An 11,478-nucleotide genomic window follows, 5' to 3' on the forward strand; every position below is an offset into this window, starting at 1 on the left:
TTGCAAAATTGCCTCTACATTATTTGTGAGCTAACGCTCACAAATAAAAATGCTTTGGGAGTTCGAGGTTTAAAATAGAAGGATTTTCGTGGGGGGGATCCAGACTGAATGCTGTAGGCATTCTCAGTTGGCTGCTTAGTCAGTTTGGACTGTAGCCACAATGATTGGAGTAGAATGTAGCCATATTTTTTTTGTTTAAAGCCTCATTTAAAATTGTTTATGCTCCCCAACATTTTTATGCCCCCAAAGGAGGGCATATAGTGATCACACCGTCCGTCCGTCTGTCTGTCTGTCACACTTTGCGTTTAGGTTTCGAAAAATGCTCATAACTTCTATGTCCCTTGAGATATAACCTTCATATTTGGTATGCATGTGTATATGGAGAGCCTTTCTATACACACACAAATTTTGATCCCTTTGACCTTGATTTTGAACTTAGGGTGCGTGTTAAGGTTTCAAAATCTGCGTTAAGGTTTCGAAAAGTGCTCATAACTTCTATCAAAGCGTTTTTCGGGGGCATATGTCATCCTATGGAGACAGCTCTTGTTTCTAGGGAGTTTAGCTGCTGCTTTTCACTCAGTCTTTATTGTCACACCGTCTTGTCCGCATTTACTGGCCAACATTCATCAGTTTTACTGATATTCTTGTCCAAAGATTTGGATGACTGTATTTTGGGTTGTTATAAGATGTGACAAAAATAATTGAAGTCTTATTTTCTTTTCCAACACATAACAGTGCAATTCATGTTGCTTTGTGTGTACTAAAATCAAACCTTCTTTCACATGTATTTGAAATTTTCCAGTTATTTTTCTTTAAATTTATGACGTCTTTACAAGTTTTTATTCTTCAAAATTTATTTCATGTGTTGTTTTTGTGTGGATAAAGTCAAATATTTTTTAATGCAGACACCTTATTCCTTTATTATTAGTGTGCAAACATTCAAAACCGGATTATAAAAGCTCTTGTTTTATTCTGTTTGATTCATTACAGTACTTCACTTAATTGATAAATATTATAAATTACTTTTTTCAATTTTTTTGTCAATACATGTATTAACCAATAACAGTTTAACATAGGTAACTTGCAAAGACGAATATTGTTTGTCAAACATCAAAGTCTTGGAAGACTCATTTTTTTTTATCAGTGAGAACAAAATGGTGACTCAGACATTGTATATCAGGCAACAACATATATTTTCATCTAGAATTTTCTAATATATATTGCTAAGAAGAATGTGGTTTCTTAAAAGATTTTCATTTCTTAATGCATTTTAATGATAACAAATGATCGGAAGTTTTGCAGAAGACCGCCCAAGGAGCATTTGTTAATGCAGGTTTACTTCCAACACATGGGGTTTCAAATATTAGTGAAAATACCGGTAGATGTGTGCAAAGACAGACAGTTGCTTACTAAAATATCTCACATTTAAATTAGCATGTGCTCAGGCAAGCTATAAAACGATTTCTGCTCTGCTAGTATTACTTGTTTTGGTTTCATTTCACAAGTGTGTTAACTGGTATAAGCCTTTTATTTCAAAATCAAGTATCTTGAAGAGTTATTTACCCTTTTTTACTTGTATTAAAAGCTTTGGCATATTTCTCACTATGTCATAAGAGATATACACTGGAAATATTGAAGATACATTTTCACATTGATGATCATATTCTTGAACATCGTTTTGCACATGACAACATGTCTTTATTGTTATCCTTTGGGCTAATTATCTCCCGCCATAGGCGGAGGGATATTGTTTTGGCGTTGTCCGTCCTTCCATCCGTCTTTCCGTCCTTCCGGCACTTTAGTGTCCGGAGCCATATCTTGGAAGTGCTTTGGCGGACTTCATTGAAACTTGGTATGAGTATATATATGGATAAGAGGATAGTGCACGCCGAATGGCATTGTACACCGTCTGTTAATAACGAAGTTATGGCCTTTTGTATCTTGAAAAAATGCTTTTTTGTGTCCGGAGCCATATCTTTGAAGTGCTTTGGCAGATTTCATTGAAACTTGGTATGAGTATATATATATGGATAAGAGGATGATGCACGCCAAATGGCATTGTACACCGTTCGGAGTTATGGCCTTTTGTATCTTGAAAAAAAAACAAAAAAACTTTTGTGTCCAGAAGCATATTGAAGGAGGATATCAATTCAACGAATTTGCTTGTTTATTTCAAAATCAGCACAGCAAGTTATGGACTGGCCAACAACATGTGCTTTCATTCTAAACATAAAAGAAATAAAGAAAGCGTTAATTTCGGCCTTTGCCCTGAAGTGACTAAAAACAAGATTGTTTCACGTAACACACATGTATATATATCAGTTTTAATTGTGCCAATTTGTGATGAAATCCAATAATGCATGACAAAGATACATGACCAAAAATGATGGACATAAACATGTAATTTGACTATAGCCTTGTAAGGAATGTTAAGGTTGCCGTGGAGTAGTGGATATGGTGTCCACCTAGCAACCAGGTCACAAATTCGATCTCAAATGTGGGAGCGTTCTTTAGATCTCCCGAAGAGGCATCAAGTACAAGCCCTTAGAAGTGAACTTGAACGCCTTTCAAATAAGTCTTAGGCTTTCTATGCAATTGAGCTTAAACAAATAGGTTTAATTAAATTAAAGAATGTTCACAAACTCAAAGTGTCCACTGTGAACATGACCTTCAGGAAAGGGACATGGTTGCAGCTAAGCTTATGTTCTCTTGATATGAAATTTTTGGTCCCAATTAATTTTGAAATCCCATAATGCAGGACATAGTGATACGCCTGACTTGAACATGTATTTTTACTATATCTATATAAAGCATATGCAAAACTCCCCAAGTTTCTACAGTGACCTTGACTATTGAAGATAGCAACTTGATATTTGGCATGCATGTGTATCTCATGGAGCTGCACATTTTGAGTGGTGAAAGGTCAAGGTCAAGGTCATCCTTCAAGGTCAGAGGTCAAATATATGTGGCCCAAATCGCTTATTTTATAAATACTTTTGCAATATTGAAGATAGCAACTTGATATTTGGCATGCATGTGCATCTCATGGAGCTGCACATTTTGAGTGGTGAAAGGTCAAGGTCATCCTTCAAGGTCAGAGGTCAAATATATGTGGCCCAAATCGCTTATTTTATTAATACTTTTGCATTATTGAAGATAGCAACTTGATATTTGGCATGCATGTGTATCTCAGGGAGCTGCACATTTTGAGTGGTGAAAGGTCAAGGTCAAGGCCATCCTTCATAAGGTCAAGGTCAAACATCATATAGGGGGACATTGTGTTTCACAAACACATCTTGTTTTAAGCTATACGTTTTACTAAAAAAAAAATTAATAGTAGATACAATTTCACAATTTAATGAATGTGTGACGTCACACTTGGCCTGACCACCGCTTTCTCCTTTGTCACTGTCACACTTTCTTACGCTTCCTCCTCCCCTACTGGAGCGTGACGTACTTTATGGACGGAACCTTATGAGCCGGATTCTAAATATATGAACAGTGGTAACACTCTGTGCCCTTCTGCCATTATTATGGCAGAGGCAACATAACCAAATAAGTGGTTTCAGAAAATGGAAAGAAAGCTGTCATTTTTTTTTTACCTTTGGTAGTTTCAGCCAAAGAAACAAATTACTTATGTTACAGGTTTTAGATTCACTTATAATTTCTAGAGATTTCTTAATAACATGACAAACAATCTGCATCACTGTCAGCTGTGTTCACGGGCAAATACCTCTGGAGTGAGTGGATCACTGGGGGAAAAAATGTCTTGATGCACTAATGATGGGGGTCCTAACGGTCATAAAATGTTTGAAGTGTCAATTTAATTGGTTGATAGATGTGGGAGTACTGAGCCCCACAAACATTGAACATTTTATGTTTGTTAACCACCACCTGATCAACAGTGTGACTCCAATAAAACTGCTGACATTAAATGAAGCCTTATAAAGAAAACCGCCCTGAACCATGGCAGTCATGTTTTTAATGAATCAAAGTAACAAGGTGAAAAATTAATACAAAAATATTTTATTAAGACAATCAAGCATATAATGTTATCAATTTCATTGCATAAAAATATATAAATCGTAAAATAAGGATCACAAAAAATATTATGATATGTCATTAAGTATAATAATAAAATCATTGTCAGAAATGGATAAGAAAACTCAACCACTCTAGCAGGCCTTTCCCTAAGATTTTGTTAAGGCAGAGAAGCAAAGACTGGCACTTGGAAATTGTTAAAAATGGTTGTTATATTAGTTTTTACATTACTTCAGAGCTAAAACAAGCTCAAAAAGATAATATTAGGAAATTCAGACATAGGGGTACCAAAGATTGGGAAAATGGTATTCTTGTGCTTTAAATGCTGTAGGGAAAAGCTTGCAGCCAACATAAAATGCAAGTATTCTGAAGACACTTATCAATGGAAAAGAAAATGTTGTTTAGTCTTACTAATTTTACCACTGAAATGTTTAGAGTTTGTATAAATAGTTCTGACAGAAAATGTAACAATACATTTTAAACAACAAGAGGAACATGATGGGGATTGATGGCCCTAAACTGCTCACCTAAGGCTGAGAAAAAAACAATTGTTCACACTTGACCCGGTGACCTAGTTATTGGACATGTGACCTGAATTCGCAATTTTAAGTATTATCAAAATAAACATTATTACCAAGTTCAATCAATTTTACAACATAAATGCGGCATCTATAATTGTGACAAGGTTGTCAAAGATTTTACTAGGTTACCTAGTTTTTGGATGTTCATAACCAAGACTCAAACTCGGCCTAGATATTGTAAAGATAGACATTACGAAGTTTCACATTCTCACCATTTTTCATCATGAATGGGGAAGCTAGTGTGGAAGCAAGTTTTTTTTCTAAGACTGAACCTGGTGACCTAGCTTTTGTATGCACATGACCCATAATCAACTCAGCTAAGAAATTGCTTGGAAAAAAACATTCTGAGCAAGTTCCATCCAGATTGAGTCTTAAAGGTGGCCTCGCCCTCTAGTGATTACAAGGTTTCTTCTGTTGACCTAGGTTTTGGAACCATATTCGAACTGTGCCTAGATATTTTTAACCAGGTTTTCCGAAGGAAAAAACTGGTTATTAGATTGGCGAATGCGGGCGGGCTGGCTGGCTGGCTGGCTGGCTGGCTGGCTGGCGGAACAAGCTTGTCCGGGCCATAACTATGTCGTTCATTGTCAGATTTTAAAATCATTTGGCACATTTGTTCACCATCATTGGACGGTGTGTCGCGCGAAATAATTACGTCGATCTCTCCAAGGTCAAGGTCACACTTTGAGTTCAAAGGTCAAAAATGGCCATAAATTAGCTTGTCCTGGCCATAACTATGTCATTCATTGTGAGATTTTAAAATCATTTGGCACATTTGTTCACCATCATGGGACGGTGTGTCGCACGAAAGAATCACGTCAATATCTCCAATGTCAAGGTCGCCACGACTAAAAATAGATTTAAAAAAAACAAACTTACAAAGTGGGTTAATTTTTTTTGTTCATTTCAAAAGTTCAGTTTGAGTTTTCTCCCTTTATCAGAATTTTTTTTCACAATGAAAACCTGGTTTTGTGACAATTTTGTCCCTTGTTAAGTTATACATTCTGAACAAGTCTCATTAGGATAGGATGAGAAATATTTCCTCTTGTGCAATAACAACCTAAATGTTGATGACACAAGACATACAAGGTGACAACAATAGCTCACCATGAGGATTTGGTGGTCAGATGAGCTTACAACAGCATAGACAGACAAAACAATTTTGTGAATTTGAATCAAAATATGTTGTATGACAAATATAGTATGTGAATGATGAAAAAAAAAATGGAATAAAAAACAAGAAATAAACAAGACTATTGTCAAGCAATATAAGTCCCCTACTGGCTCCACCATTGTCAGAAATTCCAGATTTTTTTATATATATTTGTTGCCATAGCAACCAATTTTTTTTTATTTAGGAACAAAATGAAATGACGTGCATAATGTCCATATTGCCATCTATCCATGTTTCAAGTTTCATGAAAAAATATAAAGAACTTTAAAAGTTACTGCAGGATCGAGAAAACCACCATTTTCAGCAGTATTTCTATTCTATTTGTTGCCATAGCAACCATAATTTTTGACGTCAGAACGTAATGAAATGACGTGCATAATGTCCATATTGCTATCTATACATGTTTCAAGTTACATGAAAAAATATTAAGAACTTTAAAAGTGATCGCAGGATCCAGAAAACCACCATTTTCAGCAGTATGTCTAGTGTATTTGTTGCCATAGCAACCAGAATTTTTTTAAGTCGGAACGAAATGAGATGACGTGCATAATGTCCATATTGCCATCTATCCATGTTTCAAGTTTCATGAAAAAATATTAAGAACTTTAAAAGTTATCGCAGAATCCAGAAAAACCACCATTTTCAGCAGTATTTCTAGTGTATTTGTTGCCATAGCAACCATAATTTTTGAGGTAGGAACGAAATGAAATGACATGCATAATGTCCATATTGCCATCTATCCATGTTCCAAGTTTCATGAAACTAGTGACCTGAAAATCAATAGGGGTCATCTGCGAGTCATGATCAATCTACCTATCAAGTTTCATGATCCTAGGAATAAGCGTTCTTCAGTTATCATCCGGAAACCATTTTATTATTTCAGGTCACCGTGAACTTGACCTTTGACCTAGTGACCTCAAAATCAATAGGGGTCATCTGCGAGTCATGATCAATGTGCCTATGAAGTTTCATGATCCTAGGCATAAGCATTTTTGGGTTATCATCCGGAAACCATTTTACTATTTCGGGTCACCATGACCTTGACCTTTGACCTAGTGACCACAAAATCAATAGGGGTCATTTGCAAGTCAGGATCAATGTACCAATGAAGTTTCATGATCGTAGCCATTAGCGTTCTTGAGTTATCATCCGGAAACCATCTTACTATTTCAGGTCACCTTGACCTTTGATATATTGACCTGAAAATCAATAGGGGTCAACTGCGAGTCATGATCAATCTACCTATCAAGTTTCATGATCCTAACCATAAGCGTTCTTGAGTTATCATCCGGAAACCATTTTACTATTTCGCGTCACCGTGACCTTGACCTTTGACCTAGTGACCTGAAAATCAATAGGGGTCATCTGCCAGTCATGATCAATGTACCTATGAAGTTTCATGATCCTAGGCATAAGCGTTCTTGAGTTATCATCCGGAAACCATTTTATTATTTTGGGTCACTGTGACCTTGACCTTTGACCTAGTGACCTGAAAATCAATATGGGTCATCTGCGAGTCATGATCAATCTACCTATCAAGTTTCATGATCCTAGGCCTAAGCGTTCTTGAGTTATCATCCGGAAACCATTTTACTATTTCGGGTCACTGTGACCTTGACCTTTGACCTAGTGACCTGACAATCAATAGGGGTCATCTGCGAGTCATGATCAATCTACCTATCAAGTTTCATGATCCTAGGCCTAAGCGTTCTTGAGTTATCATACAGAAACCATTTTACTATTTCGGGTCACCGTGACCTCGATCTTTGACCTAGTGACCTGATAATCAATAGGGGTCATCTGCGAGTCATGATCAATGTACCTATGAAGTTTCATGATCTTAGACCCAAGCGTTCTTGAGTTATCATCCGGAAACCACCTGGTGGACGGACCAACCGACAGACCGACATGTGCAAAGCAATATACCCCCTTTTCTTCGAAGGGGGGCATAAAAATATTAAGAACTTTTAAAGTTATCGCAGGATCCAGAAAAGTGAAATGGACAGACGGACGGAGACAAAACCATAAGTCCCCTCCGGTGAAACCGGTAGGGGACTAAAAATCCCACCAAAAACTAACATAACATAAGTACTGTCACAATGGTGTATACACAAAGTGTGTAAAAAAAAGTGTATATGATTATGACATAAAATATATATGTGATTGAGGTACCACGTTATGATTTAAGATTGTTTGGAGTGCAAGGCTGGTCACAATATGACAAACATGAAGCCTTTATCCTAGAAATAAGTGTTTTGTACTTATTACACTTATAAGCCTTGAAGAAGTAATAAATCTGAATCTTATAGCATGAGTCAGAGTTGTTTGTAACCTGAGCTAATAAAACTCATAGACCATCTGCCAAAGTTTCATAAAACAGCTTTTCCAATTGAAACTGGACAAAAACCATGGTGTTCCTGATCTGATATTACCAATTATAAAACCACAGAATTAATGGTCCTGTATTTTTTTTAATTTTGGAAAAGATAAAAAGGAAAATGAAGTTTGGGGGCTGTTTCATAAACGATTGTACGACAATTTTAACTTATGAGAGAATTTTGTAATCTTGATAAGTAGACGAACTAGCTCGCCATGCTTGTCAAATATATACGGCACTTGAGATGCCAATGTAATTAATTAAGTACTGAAAATTTATAATCATGTGATTTTACTTAAGCAATTATGTATCTTCGAAAAATGTATCGCATCGTAAATGTGTACAACGATATTTATTGAAACGGTCCCCAGCTCCCTACTCGTTGATGAACCATGGGTGATGCAAGACAGTCCCCATTCACCACTAGCTCACAGATAATGAAAACATCAGATAGGAGAATAACCTAGGGCAGACAACCAACACCAATTGCTGATCAACCACTTCAAGTCTGCTTAAAGACATGCTTGCACTTTGGTAAAATAATAGAATAGCAGTCATCATGTAATCACTGGCATGCTGTTTCACAGTAATGTGTTTATGTTTGGTTCAGATCCAATAAAATGTTCTATGATCTGATAATAATACATTAAATATGTAGCTTTTTCATAGTATTATGCTGAACACATGAAAAAACAGATTCCCACAACCCAACAAGCAAGAATAATATCACATTTTTAGTGGGCCAATGTCACATCCTAGATTAGTATGGCTCAGCATAACAGCTGTATCCATTCTCACACTTTTGATAATAAAAACAAAATAAGGTTTACAATCAAAGCTGTTGCCAAATATGCCGCTGAAATCTGTTTCTTTTCACCATGATTACACAATTCTTCGTTGCAGGTACATATGTCAGCACTGATGCCTTGGTTAGGACCACTCTTGCAGCCATCCCCAGTGTATTGTACGCAACTTCTTGTTACCTCCACCACACGCCTTCCACCTTCATCTGAAATAATTATGGGGTTGTATGCATTGGCAGGACAACAACAAGAGCACTTGCCATTGAAGAGTGAGACCTGTCCTTCTAAAATAAGCCAGGTACAGGTGTGACAAATATCTTACTAAGAGTTACATAAAAATCATCAAGACTGTGATACTTCATGTATATAGAATATAGAACAGCATATTACTAGTATATAGAAATATTAGTTTATACACTGATGAAACTATATACTGCTAAACCTAGTTGTACATATCATGTACCTGTCTAGACGATCTCCAGTAAATCAGTATTAAATAGGAGGTAAAACAAATTCCTGTGCAACCTACATCTGTTTTTTTCCAACAGGCAAAAGAGACGAGAGCAGATGCAAGTACAATAACATAAATATTAAAAGTGTTATAATGTTTCAATCCCCCATTTCATTATTGAAATTATTTCTTGAAAGTTTTTTTTTAATTTCTGATTTCAATGTTTTATTTTCTGTAACCATACAGTTAGATTGGAACCCTGTGGTGGACTGAGACACCACCATCAGGATCATTAATTTTTTACTTAAAGGGATCTTTTCACGGTTTGGTAAATTGACAAAAATGAAAAAAAATAGTTTCAGATCCGCAAATTTTCGTTTTAGTTATGATATTTGTGAGGAAACAGTATTACTGAACATTTACCATGGTCTAATATAGCCAATATATGCATCTTTTGACGATTTAAAAACCTAAAAATTATAAAGCGTTGCAAGGCAAAACAATTGAATAATTTGAAGAGTTCTGTTGTTGTCATTAAATTTTGTGAAACTACGAAGATTGCTCATATAATGCATAAAATACTTCAATTTAGTATGCTTGGCAGAATAGCCGAGCAGGCTAATGAGTTTTTATTCCAGGTTTCTCCAGGACTCCGGGGGTCACCGGTTCAGGTCCAGCTACTTTTTTTTTCCTTTTTAAAATTTTATTCTTGATTTTTTCCTGAAGCTTTTAAGATCCAATGTTTACATTTATTAATATAAAGCATTTAATGACTTATTTCAAAACATGCCGAAAACTGTGAAAAGGCCCCTTTAAGAGTCAAATTATGTCTAACATTTAATGATACACAGCATTCAGGATAGAAATAGTGGATTTCTAGTCTTGTAGTTAATGAAGCCAGGTCAAGTCCCTCAGGAAGTTAACTTATATTAGGTAATACAAGGCATATGTTTTAAACAGTTTACCTCTATATCCTCTTGTTTTTTGACAAGTTCCCTCACACTGGTAAGCATTGATGGACTGAAGTCTGAAGTTGTCCCCGCACAACGAGGCGTACTCCCCAGATTGAGTTGAACAAACGTAACATCTTATCTGAGCACTGCATTCTATAAAGCAAAACTTAACAAGATGGCAATGAAATAAAAAAACTTTTAATCATGTTCAGTAATTGGATTTCCTTTATATATTTTTCACCTATGCTTTTGTTTTGGCATTTATTGTGAACTTAAGGTGAAAAATAAACCATATGTCATAAGATCTTTGATGAAACACAAACAAAATATGTTTTATAACATAATGGAAAACTGAGACCTTCAAGAAAAATACTCTATATATACAAGGAATACAACTGTCGCCTAGGCAGAGCGTATACAGTGTCCTCATAGTTGAGCTCTCATTATATCAAGAAGACACCAACTACTGGTTCTACTCAGGAAACAAACTCAAGAGTGTTTTAATTAGCTCTTGGCTTTCCATGCAATGAAGTTATAAAATAAATCACAGGAGTTTGAAATTCTATCCATAAAGCTAAATAAAAAAATACCCCTATATAGTATAATGAATAAATGAACAACTGTAGAAGTCCCTTCACAACCACATAATTTATAATCTAACGTAAACTTCAAATAAGAAAACCAAATAAAGTTTAAAGAAACAGCAAGCGATTTATCCATCAAACATTCCTACACTTGGCCAAAATAGGCCATTATAAAACACTGTTATGGTCTGGCTTTTGTTGTTGTTGTTCGACAAATTGACATTTTTAACGTGTGTGTAACCAATTTACAAAACTGATCATTAATGACACGTAATTGAGCGATTAGTCGATATGTTTTACAAAATGATCTTACCTAGAACTAAAGACAAACATAAAATAAGAAGTATCAATATTTTCTTGCAACTATGTTGAGCCGACATCTTGCCTTTCTTGGCTGTGATGCTACCTGTAAATCCAGGTAGGCGAATCGGTTACGGTTCTGATTTTAGGCTTCAAACGAGAATTATTTTACTATAATCGTTAAACACAAGTCTATTTATGTGAATTTGTGTTT

General features: G+C 35.6%; 1 long non-coding RNA gene across 4 annotated transcripts in view; it reads right to left on the reverse strand.

The window, feature by feature from the left end:
* Positions 1–11,440, reverse strand: part of LOC127875917 (uncharacterized) — a 38,579-nt gene extending 27,139 nt beyond the window's left edge. The window contains exons 1-4 of one of the 4 annotated variants that reach the window (XR_008047511.1): positions 11,278–11,422; positions 10,393–10,533; positions 7,555–9,182; positions 5,510–7,409 (exon numbers count right to left, since the gene is read on the reverse strand). This is a non-coding gene — a long non-coding RNA (uncharacterized LOC127875917). Of the gene's footprint in view, positions 1–5,509; positions 9,183–10,392; positions 10,534–11,277 lie in introns of those variants that run through there. The other 3 variants (XR_008047510.1, XR_008047509.1, XR_008047508.1) reach the window with 3 other exon arrangements.
* Positions 11,441–11,478: the final 38 nt, after the last annotated feature.

This window comes from Dreissena polymorpha, chromosome 4 (genome assembly GCF_020536995.1).
Source record: "Dreissena polymorpha isolate Duluth1 chromosome 4, UMN_Dpol_1.0, whole genome shotgun sequence".
NCBI lineage: Eukaryota > Metazoa > Mollusca > Bivalvia > Myida > Dreissenidae > Dreissena > Dreissena polymorpha.